Source organism: Pinus tabuliformis, chromosome 8, assembly GCF_031772625.1.
Source record: "Pinus tabuliformis cultivar Carrire ecotype Pingquan chromosome 8, CPIR1, whole genome shotgun sequence".
In the NCBI taxonomy this organism is placed as follows: domain Eukaryota; kingdom Viridiplantae; phylum Streptophyta; class Pinopsida; order Pinales; family Pinaceae; genus Pinus; species Pinus tabuliformis.
Genome location: NC_142294.1, coordinates 61918491 through 61929806, shown reverse-complemented (window position 1 = coordinate 61929806; position 11316 = coordinate 61918491).

Here is an 11316-nt window from a genome sequence, read left to right as displayed (position 1 = left end):
TCGAATTCCTTATGCCAATGTAGTAGGATGTTTGATGTATGCGATGGTGTGTACGCAACTAGATATTTCTCATGCAGTTGGGGTTGTCAGCAGGTACATGGCAAATCCGGGTAAAGGACACTGGTCAGCAGTGAAATGGGTGCTTCGGTACTTGAGAGGCACAAGTAGTTATTGTATTTCTTACAATAAGAGTAGTGAATTTGTTTGCGGATATGTTGATTCCGATTTTGCAGGTGATTTGGATAAAGAGAAGGTCAACTTCAGGGTACGTCTTTACTCTTGCAGGTGGAGCTATAAGCTGGATGTCAAAGCTACAGAACATTGTTGCTTTGTCTACTACTGAAGCAGAATACATTGCTGCTTCTCATGCTTGCAAAGAGGCGGTTTGGTTGAAAGGTTTGCTTGGTGAGTTTGGTAGGTTACAGGATAACATCAGGTTACTTTGTGACAGTCAAAGTGCAATACATTTGGCTAAGAATCCGGCCTATCATAGTAAGTCAAAGCATATTTCAATCAAATATCATTTTGAAAGACAGGTTATCACTGAAAGGGGAGTTTCTCTTGAAAAGGTGCATACAAAGGAGAACTGTGCAGACATGTTCACGAAACCAGTTTTGTTGGAGAAGCTACACTGGTGTTTGGCTTCTCTTGGCTTGCAGAAAAGATAAAATAATAATAACAGGGCATCAGGCGAATTGTTGTCAAGGTGGAGATTGTTGAGATTTTCTGTTTTAGTCAAATAGACAAAAATCTCTGAAGGATGACAACAATAGGGATTCAGTTCCTAGATTAGCTCCAGGTTGTTGGGAGGGAGTTAATGCCTCCTATATTTGATGTGAGGGAGTTATGAGGCTGTTAGATTGTCTATGCTATATAACATGCAATCATTCGGATGATTTTCCAAGAGAGAGTGTGAGGATTTCATGATGTAATCTCCAATTTAATTAATATATTCCTGATGCCTATGTTTGGTGGATGTAGCCCAGATTGTTTGGGTGAACCACGTTAATTCTTGTGTTTATGTGCTTGATAATTGCTGTGTGTATTTATGTTAGCTGTGCACCTGATCCAACAATATTCACCCCCACTTTACCATGGATATTATCAACTTGTAAATAGGATTTGTTACAATACCATGTCTTATCAATAACACATGCCCAAAAACCATAACTTATTTCACAATAAAAATATTTTATTTTAATTTTTTTTTTTCTCGGTAAAAGCTAATTCTATTAAGAAAGTGAAAATTATGTACAGAGAGGTTACATTTCGAGAGGAGGCCTCAGCCAGTCCTCAGCTAGAAAATCATGGATTTTACAATATAGCCCTTCAGTCAGAATCACATTGAGGTCCTGCAAACGAGATGTGGCATACTTATGGATTTCTAGACCTACATTGACAACCAGTACCAAAAAATCTCCAATATTGACAAAATCAAATGACAGAGTATACCAGTCATTAACTTTTGACTTCCTTCCCAAGACCTTAAGAGAAAAAAAACAAAAGATAAGAGCAGGATGGCCACCCGGCCAGAAATTACTGTGCTGAACCGGCATGATTCGGGGACGGTGGCGCTTCCTCCCTTTCCGGACTGGGCGATGCTATCCAGGTAACATAGCCATCCTCATCCAGCACTGGCTCACCATTGGGATGAGTTACCAGGTGCAGGACTCCAGAGTATCTGTGAGAGGGACCACAAGGTGGAACATCTACCTGAGCTGGGGTTGAATTCGGAATCTGATCCTGAACCAGGGCGCTTTCCTGAGCTAGATTCGGAGGCTGAGTTTGTTCAGGAGCTGGAAGGTCTTCTTGCTGAAGGTCCGCATGATAAACACGCCCGGACAGATCCCCAAGCAGGATACTGTCATCTTGAGAAGGTTCATTATCAGAGGGAACAGAGCTGGAGGGATTACCTTCCTCTTCTGCAACAGAAACAGTGAAATTGATAGTAATAAAAGGCCTGTTGACCTCACTCTGGAAAGAAAAACTGGAAGTTTGAAACGAGCTATTCGGACGAGCCCTCTCAGGTGCCAATGACAGAGGAGATGGCGGAATTGAAGAAATAGGATTAACAATCGGGGGTGCAGGATGAGCTCGACCTCCCCTATTACCATAATTGCTGCCCCGCCAAGGAATGCCACGCCTACGCATTTTGATAGCGAGCGCAGAGAGCTGATGAAGGCAAATGGAGTGCCAATGACCCAGAACAGAGAGAACTCTGTAAACCTCCTGAAATCTCCCGCGCCAAACACACATAATAATGCTCCAAGACGGGAGCGGCTTGGTTTTAAATAGCACTGAAACATTAATGCCATGACCCGGTTGCAGTACCCAGAACCCAAGCGCCGTCATGGTTGCCATGCTTGAGATGAAATCAAACCAGTTTCGAGACAGCTCCAAAGTAAATGCTACCACCTTGAGCCTATAAATCCCATCTACCTCCTGTACCATACAGTACGCCCTGATGCCAGCAATGAAGCCAGCTGTCGGATCAGTGTGGCTTGACATTGTTACCTGGAGGGAGCACCCGCATCCGGGTTATTTTATTTTAATTTAATTTAACAACATTTTTTTAATTGAATCTAAAAGGAAAAATGATATATTTACTTTTGAGATATATCTAAATCCTCTATCCTCATGACTACTAAAAATATTCCCATAGAAATTAAATTAAGGTTTTAATAAAATTGAAAATGAGAATACTTTCATATTTGAAGGTTTGGAATTTATATCATATAGATAATATTAGTAAGAACCAACATAGATCCATATTAACTAAGGATCCAATTGATGACAACAAGCAAATCGAAGGGGAGAGAGGGGGTGAGAGGGAGGGAGATAGTGACAAAGTTGGAGGGAAAATAGAGAGAGAGAGAGAGAGAGAGAGAGAGAGAGAGAGAGAGAGAGAGAGAGAGAGAGAACAAAGGAGAGATGGAGAGAGAGTGAGGGAGAGAGGAGAGGAGGGAATATAGAGAGAGGGAGACACAACGATGGAGGGGAGAGGGAGGGAGATAGTGATAGAGTTGGAGGGAAGAGAGAGAGAGAGATAGAGAGAGAGAGAGATGGGGGGAGAGACAGAGGGAGGTGGGAGAGAAAGGGAGGGAGAGGACTCAAGAGAGAGAAGGTGATAGAGATGGAGTTGCAGGGGGAGAGAGAGGGAAGGAAGAAGAAAGACATAGAGGGAGAAAGGTGGAGAGAGAGAAGGTGTGACAAGGGAGAAATGGAGAGAGAGTGAGGGACAGAAGAGAGTGTGGTGTGTTACAGGTCTATTTGGCCACATCATTCCTAATGATTATATTAGTGTAAATAGGGTCTATCAAACACTAATTCTGTTGCTACATGCCTAAACATGCCGCCTCATTGAGTGCTTTCATCCATGAGAGTTTCCTAACTTCAAACCTTACTAAAATGGTTCCTTGGGTCACCAGAACACCCCTGGTTAGGGGTAAGTGCTCTACAGAGTAGGTATCCCCATTCAAGGTTGCGTTTTAGAGCACCTAAGCCCACTTAAGCCTGCTTTGGGAAAGAATCCTCGAAATGTTCATTGGATCCTGAGAATATTCCTCCTTTCTAGAGCCTTTTAGAATGAACCCAACTCCTATCCTATCAAGATGAGCTCGACTTAGGATAGCCTTGGACCATCTAATCCTCTATCCTCTCATCCCTCTGAACATAGAAACTAATCATCCAATTAGGGAAAACCATTCAATGCCATATTAATGACAAAACCACTTGCATCATCTATAAATTGGCCTCCCATCATAGAGCCAAAGGAGCTTGGATATTATAGAGAAATATTGTTGGTTTAGAGACTTGAAATCATTGTCAAAGTAATGTTATGCTGCTAGATTGATGTTGTTATTGGTGTGATAAGGGCTTGGACTAAGCTAGATGAGTGACACGAGATCGAATCACATTGGGTGTAACTTCTCCTTCTATTAGTTAATAAAGTTGTTTGTTCCTTTTCCAATACTTTTGTTTATATCTATGATGAATGTATGTTCAAATGTTGTCAATTCCATTTGTTTACAATAAATAGATCATATGATTTGATTGTTGTCGTCTTTTGTTTATGTTGGTAGGTACCAATTGAGCGAATTCAGTTCGAAGGGGAGCGATAGGAGCAACTCAAAGGAGATCAAACGAAGCGAAGGATCACAAGTAGGTTCTTTTATCTTATCTTCTTATTCTAGGAAAAGGTTAAATGTCTTTACTTCAGTTTTTCTAAGTGTAACTACCCATTTAGGGAAGATATACTTATCCATAGGTATAAATTCCGTATAACAAATTAGCGGCTCTACTGGGGATTGAACATCATTCCTGGTAGTTATCCCTTATCTTAGTAGCACTAGTAGACTTTTCTTGAGTTCATTTACCCATATTCAGTCATTTTGAAGCTTGTTTGGTCAAAATGTGTGCTTATTTGTGTGCTGATAGTGCTCTCTGGCATCAATGCACTATTGTTCTTGACACAGTGCTTTGAAGAGCAGCCTTAGCCTAGAGACAGTGCTCTACAATGCACTGTCTCCCACTTAAGGCTACACTCGTCCCTGTCAAGCCAAAAACCCACATTTTTGCTTGATTTTTTCCAAATTGTTTGACATCTTGTTTGCTGAATGGTCAATGTTTCTCTCTCCCTGAAGTCCAAATTAACATTTCTTTTCCATGCCCACTTTGGCTTTGTTTGTTAAATGTTTCTTTATGTTTTCTTTATCATTGTCGAATCAATCCCAAAGTTAGCTTACATCGATTAGTCTTTAATTTTCTGAAAAAGAATTGTCATAAAGTCTTCATTTATTTGAAAAAGAAACTGTCGTAAAGTCTTCGTTTCTTGTGAAAAGCATTAATTGATCATTTGTGCATTTAGTTTCTTCATGTTCATCTAAACATTAAAGGAATGAAAAGAAAAACATGCACAATGCATTTAGAAGTTTGTGTGTTCTTGTAGGAATGGTATAGGGAAAAGTTGCATTAGATGTGCTCTATGCTCTTTGTTTAGAGATTTTGATTCCTCTATCCATTTTAGTTATGGTTTTCATTGTTTAAATCAAATGGAAAGAATGTTTCCCACCTTAGTTTCATTCTAGGAGTTTTAGAAACATCACGCGGTGAACCTAAAAGGCAAACTTTTAAACAATATCAGCCAAAATTTATCTCAATTAACCTAATGGAGCATTGTAACTTAATGCGTAACATTTAGAGGTATAGGCTAGAGACGTGTTACAGTGTTGTTAAACATAGTAGCTATCACTAACGGTTTGTGATACATTCTGAGTGTGATACCTCATTCCATGTACGTAAGTATATCGTAGCTCGTCCACATACTTTTGAGTGTATCGGGCTGTGTTATAGTACAAAAAGTATAAGGGAATGCTCTCACTGTGCGGTTTCGCATTAGACATCGCTAACACACGTTGGGCCTCCACGTACTTTCAGGTATATTTGGGATGAATACATTAGGTTTCTATCCATCCATAGGTAACCAAGTTAGCCACCTTGTATACTGTGATACACCGAAAACAACATTCGGGGAGATTACCTGCATATATGTTAAGTCCTTGGCTCCTCTGAGGTGGTATATTGCAGTTCACAGTTACTTGGTAATTCTTTTGCCTAGATTACCCTCTTTTTGTTTATTTCTTTTTATAATAAAATCAATCAGCAATCGTGGAAGAAAATCAACCTTTACCCCGTCGTTCGCGTAGGAGAGTGAGTAAACTGCCTTTACTACCTGAAGCTACACCTCGTCAGTGAAAGTGGTCTCGTTAACTGAGTCCAGTACATCACAAAGTTTTGGTTCTTCATCTAATTTACCAGAGTCACCTTTACCAGTACGTATTCCGATTCCAGTTACTCCTACTATTACTGATTTATCTGCTTCTAAAGTGGAACCTTTACAATTACCTAAAGACACTGAAAGTGAACTTAGTGAAATGGTAACTGATGTTGTCCAATAAGAAGTTGATTCTCAACCAGAAGTTATTCAAGAAATTCATCCTTAGGCCATTGTTCTTTTACGACAACACTTGGATCCTGAATTTGAACAACCAAAAGTTGTTCCCGTACCAGAAGATGATCGACTGGTTTATCCTTAGACATCTGTAACTATTGAGACTTCTCGTTTACCGCAGAGTCAAACACCAAAAATTTATTACAGACCTGATAGTGAAATCCTTCCACCCAGTTTGATTGTTATTGAAGAGGAATTTTAAGAAGAAACTTCACTAGAACTCCAAATCATTTTTGACCAGGGCTTTATCTTTATCCTTCTTTTCCTCGGTTAACTTATACTACTCCTCTTGATCCTATTTAATTTCAAACTCTCGTAGATTCATTAGGACATTTATTGGGTCATTTGACTATGGTTGAAACAACATCCTAGATTGTATCATTTGTTATAGCTGTGACAACATCTATTGTCGCTACTTCTTCGATCTTTACCATGACACCTAAGTCACATATGTATGGTGTCCGTCTGTCCCACTGGGTTACCAATCATTATCTGGAACTCACTCCAGTGTTTCTTCTAGTCCCTAGTCTTCACCCATGTCATCCACAGGAATTTTATCTGGTTCTTCACTTACGGATATTGAACAGTTTGATCCATTAATTCAATATCAAGCTGGTCCATCTGGTTACTGTCCAATGTATCCACTTAACACTGGATTACCTCCATATGGAGAAAAATATGCCCACTCTATTTATTCTACATACTCTGGGGGGCCACCATATGGCAGTATACTGTCATCTTTAGGTCTAGCTTATTTTGGAATGAATTTTTTTCAGTGGCAGCCTACTTTGGGGGGCCACCATATGGTAGTATATTGTCATCTTTAGGTCCAACTTATTCTGGAATGACTGTTTTTCAATGGAAGCCTACAATGCCTGTTCAACCAAGGCTTGTGTATTCATCACAACCAATACGACCTGTTTTATCCATACCTACTACACCTATCATTACGACTTTACCACAGTCGCAAGCTCAGTTGATTGTATCTCAGCCTTTGCAAGCTAATCATTCAACCTCCTACCCTCAAGTTTTAGGTTTACAGACTCAGTCTTCTCAGGCCATTTTACAATAATTGTCCGTGTCTAAAATCGAACAACCTCAGGCTAGTTTACCATTAACTCTGATGACTCAGACTTATACTGGTCCAATTTATCCACAACCTGGTCAAACATATAATGGTGGGCAATAGCCATTGTATCAACAACCATGGCAGCCACAATACCAACAACAACAATTCCAACAGTACCAAACTTATCCTAGAATTGGTCAACAAGCCTATGCTGGGTTTGGTTAATCAGAAGCTTACCCAGGTTCTAGTCAACAAGTCTATGCTGATTTTGGTCAACAACAAATTTATCATGGTTCCCAACAACAACCTTATACTAGATATGCTCAACAAACCTACCCCTATCAAGGTTACCAACAACAGATTTGTTATGCTAATATGAAAAGGCCTCTTTCCCAGGCAATTCCATCTTATCTTGGTTACACTCAACCCGACCTAAACCAATAGTTGCCTTTTGTCGCAACACTTTAATTACCAATTTAAATCGACTTACCAATGATACCATTCTTTATTTAGATTGGTGGTCAGTGATTCCACACAAATTGCCTTATGATATTCCTAAGTTCAATGGAAACCCTAGAGAAGATTTGTCCAATCATGTTATGACTTTTCATTTATGGTGTTCATCCAACTCCATAAATGATGATTCAATAAGACTGCATCTTTTCCAGCAAACGCTCACTAGTCTGGTTGCAAAGTGGTATATTGAATTACCACGAGCTTCATTTGAAAACTTCACAACCTTAGCCACTACATTTTTAACCCATTTCCAGTTAACCATCAGATATGAAACTGGAACGAAACTATTGACCAACTTTAAACAGACCATTGCTACTAACATTTATGATCATATTCATGAGTGGTGTCGTCATTGTCGAATGGTCAAAATTTTTGTTCCTAACTTTTAGCCGAGTGGTTTATTAAATCCTTGTTTCCATCTATCACCGAGGATGTGGCTAAAGGAGGAGTTGTTACTGAAGAGCAAGTAATTTCTCGTGCCCAATACTTAGACTTGATTTACACCCAGTCTAGCACGCTCTATGATAAGATTCCAAATGCACCTAGACCATCTTTTACTATTCCACCACCTCCATCCAGTAAGGACTCTCATGTTGGTGATGGTGTGATAGGTTCTTCAAGCACTCAAACAACAAGTAGACCATCTAGTCAAACACTTGCTATTTCAAATCAAACCTCTAATACACCTAATAATACACTTGCTTCCGAAATAAATGCCATGTCATATGACAAAGGTAAAAATGAAAAGCAACCGGGAAGCAAGAAAAAGGGGAAAAACAAAAAGAAAAAAAATTTCCCCCTCAAGAGAAATCATCTGATTCCTCTTCTCCAGCTAGGAAACCTTGTTACCCATGTTTAATTTGTAATGAGGAGCATTTTACGTGAGACTATCCTCACTGCTCTGAAGTCTCAAAACGTCTTAAGACTTCTAGTACATCTGCTATGTTGGCAGACCCTTTTCCAAACCCAGAGACTCATTTGGTTGCTACAGATCATGCTTCCACTTCACAAGTGCTTATGCTATCCACCACTAAGCCTAAGACTAGTGTTTTGGAGACTACACAAAGTAAATATTATGGTAATCCACCGTCATCGTCAAATAACTAGTCTATAGATCAACCCAATACTTCGACTTCGACTTCGTCTGACTCCATTCCACCACCCATTGCATCAGAGTTAACAATAAAACCACCTGAGGGAGTTGTTCATAAATTTACATTCAACCCTCAAGCACGAGAAGCGAAAAATTATAACATAGTAGAAGATTTGGCTTAGTTATATTTTGCTATGTCGATGCTTGAGGTGCTTCAAAATTTTCCCTCCCAAAAGCATGCTTTATTATCAGCAGTTGGTGGAATTGATCCAACGGATTCCAATCTCGTATTTTTTAAACATGTGGGTTATACGCCACAATTACCAGCACAGTTAGCATTCTTGATCCAAGTAAATTCTTTGAATCACCTCATTCAATGAACCATTATTGAAGAAGGTGCATCTACATTTATCATGTCAATGAATTGTCGGAAAACACTTGTCTCACCGCCTTTGTCACAATCACCTGTGGTGTTAAAAGCTTTTGATGGTCACACTTATACACCTTGTGGAATTTTAAGTAATGTGCATATAGAATTAGGGGGAAAAACTATAACTATTGAACTTGAGGTCGTTGACGAACCCCTTGAATACCATATTTTACTAGGAAGATCATGTGTTTACGCTATGGATTCTGTGGTTTTGACATACTTTTGTATGATCGCTTTCCCTCATAAAGGCGAAATCATAGTAATTGATCAACTCATCTTCTTCGCCTCTAGCTCACAAGCAACAGGAAGCATTCCGTTAGTTCACGGGCCTCTACTATCTCTTCAGAACATTGGAGTAGGTCTCTTCAAATATTCTTCCCTAATGGGCACCTTTTCACTACTATCACCATCACAAACGGCGGAAGATTTCCAATAATTCTGAAGTTGATATGCGTAATGAAACCATGCCGCTAAGCCCAATTGATCTTGCATAGCAAATCCAAATCCATCATCATCGATTGTATGGGTTGATGGTTCTTTAGAATATGGTATTTCCTCTGATCCTTTTTTCACATACATTTTCTGCTAATGAAGGAATCATCCAATCAATGATGATAGAAGAAGAACCATGGGTAGATTATCTTCATCGATCCCATCTTCCATATCAAATAGGAGATATTCCAAATGAACTAAATCACCCTTCAATCGTTGATTTCCTTTCAAATTTTGTATTTATAGACACAGTCGATTTCGAACGGAACTTATCAAATATCGAAGAAACCATTTCTATCGATATTTTGACCAAACCTGGAATTGTATAAAACATCCATGTTGGAAAATCTTGTTCTCCATCGGAACTCAAAACTTACCATGCTCTTTTTCATGAATTGCGTGACATATTTGCTTGTTCATATGAGGAAATGCCAGGTATTGATTCTAGTATAGTTGAACACGAGATTAAAATGTATCTTGATGTCAAGCTGGTATGGCAACCCCTCCATCATGTTCATCTGAAGAAGGCTACTGCCATAAAATCAGAAGTTGAAAAACTTTTGCATGTTGGTTTCATATGCCCTGTTCCTATTATTGATTGAGTTTCCAATATTGTTCTTGTCATGAAGAAACAAGGAACAATACGAGTGTGTGTTGATTATAGGGATGTTAATCATGCTTATTCAAAATACAACAATCCCACTCCCTTTATAGACCAGATAATTGATGAATGTGCCAGATGTGAAATATTTTCATTTATGGATGGCTTTTCCGATTATAATCAGATCAATATCTGCCCAGAAGACCAATCTAAAACTGCCTTTATTTGTCCCTGGGGCACATTCGCATATAGGAAACTCCCTTTTGGTTTGAAGAACGTTGGGGAAACTTTTTAGAGGGAAATGAATTATGCCTTCCATGACATCAAACACATCATTCAACCCTATCTAGATGACTTACATGATCATTCACGGAAATGGGCTGATCACCTGCAACATTTGAGAGCCATCTTTTCATGGTGCAGACATTACAAAATTCGATTCAATCCACATAAATGTGTGTTCTGTGTTGGTTCTGGTTGTTTGCTTGGTTTCGTAGTGTCCAAAGAAGGAATTTGACTCGACCCCTTGAAGGTTAAGGAAATTTTTTATCTGCCTCCACCTTCCAATTTACTTTAGTTACAGAGACTCCAAGGGAAGGCTAACTTTCTAAGGAGATTCATTCCCAACTATTTTGGAGAATTTTGTATCTACGGATAAATACTAATTCCTTAGATAAGTAGCCATATCTAGAACAACAGTTTAAAGTGTTTTAGTCTTTTCCTATAAGCAATAGATAAGATGAGAAGATGAGAAGGCCTACTTGTAGTTCTGCTTTTCTCTCGTCTCCCTTGTATCGATCTTGTCGCTCCTTCACATACTTAATACGCTTGAGAAGTACTTGTAAACACAAAAAAAAACAAAGAGTTGATCAAAGCAAAAGATCTATTGAATATAAGTGAAAGGAGTCAAATACAATTCACACATATAAGAATTATAAAAAAATACAAACATATGGGAGAAAGGTTCAAACACTTTATTGAATAGAAGAAGTAATTGCAACCATTGGTGTTTGATTCAAAGCCATTCCTCTAGCTTGGATCCCATCCACATCACATCAAAATCATGACAAACTTGTAGTATTACAATACTTGCTTCAAAGCCAAA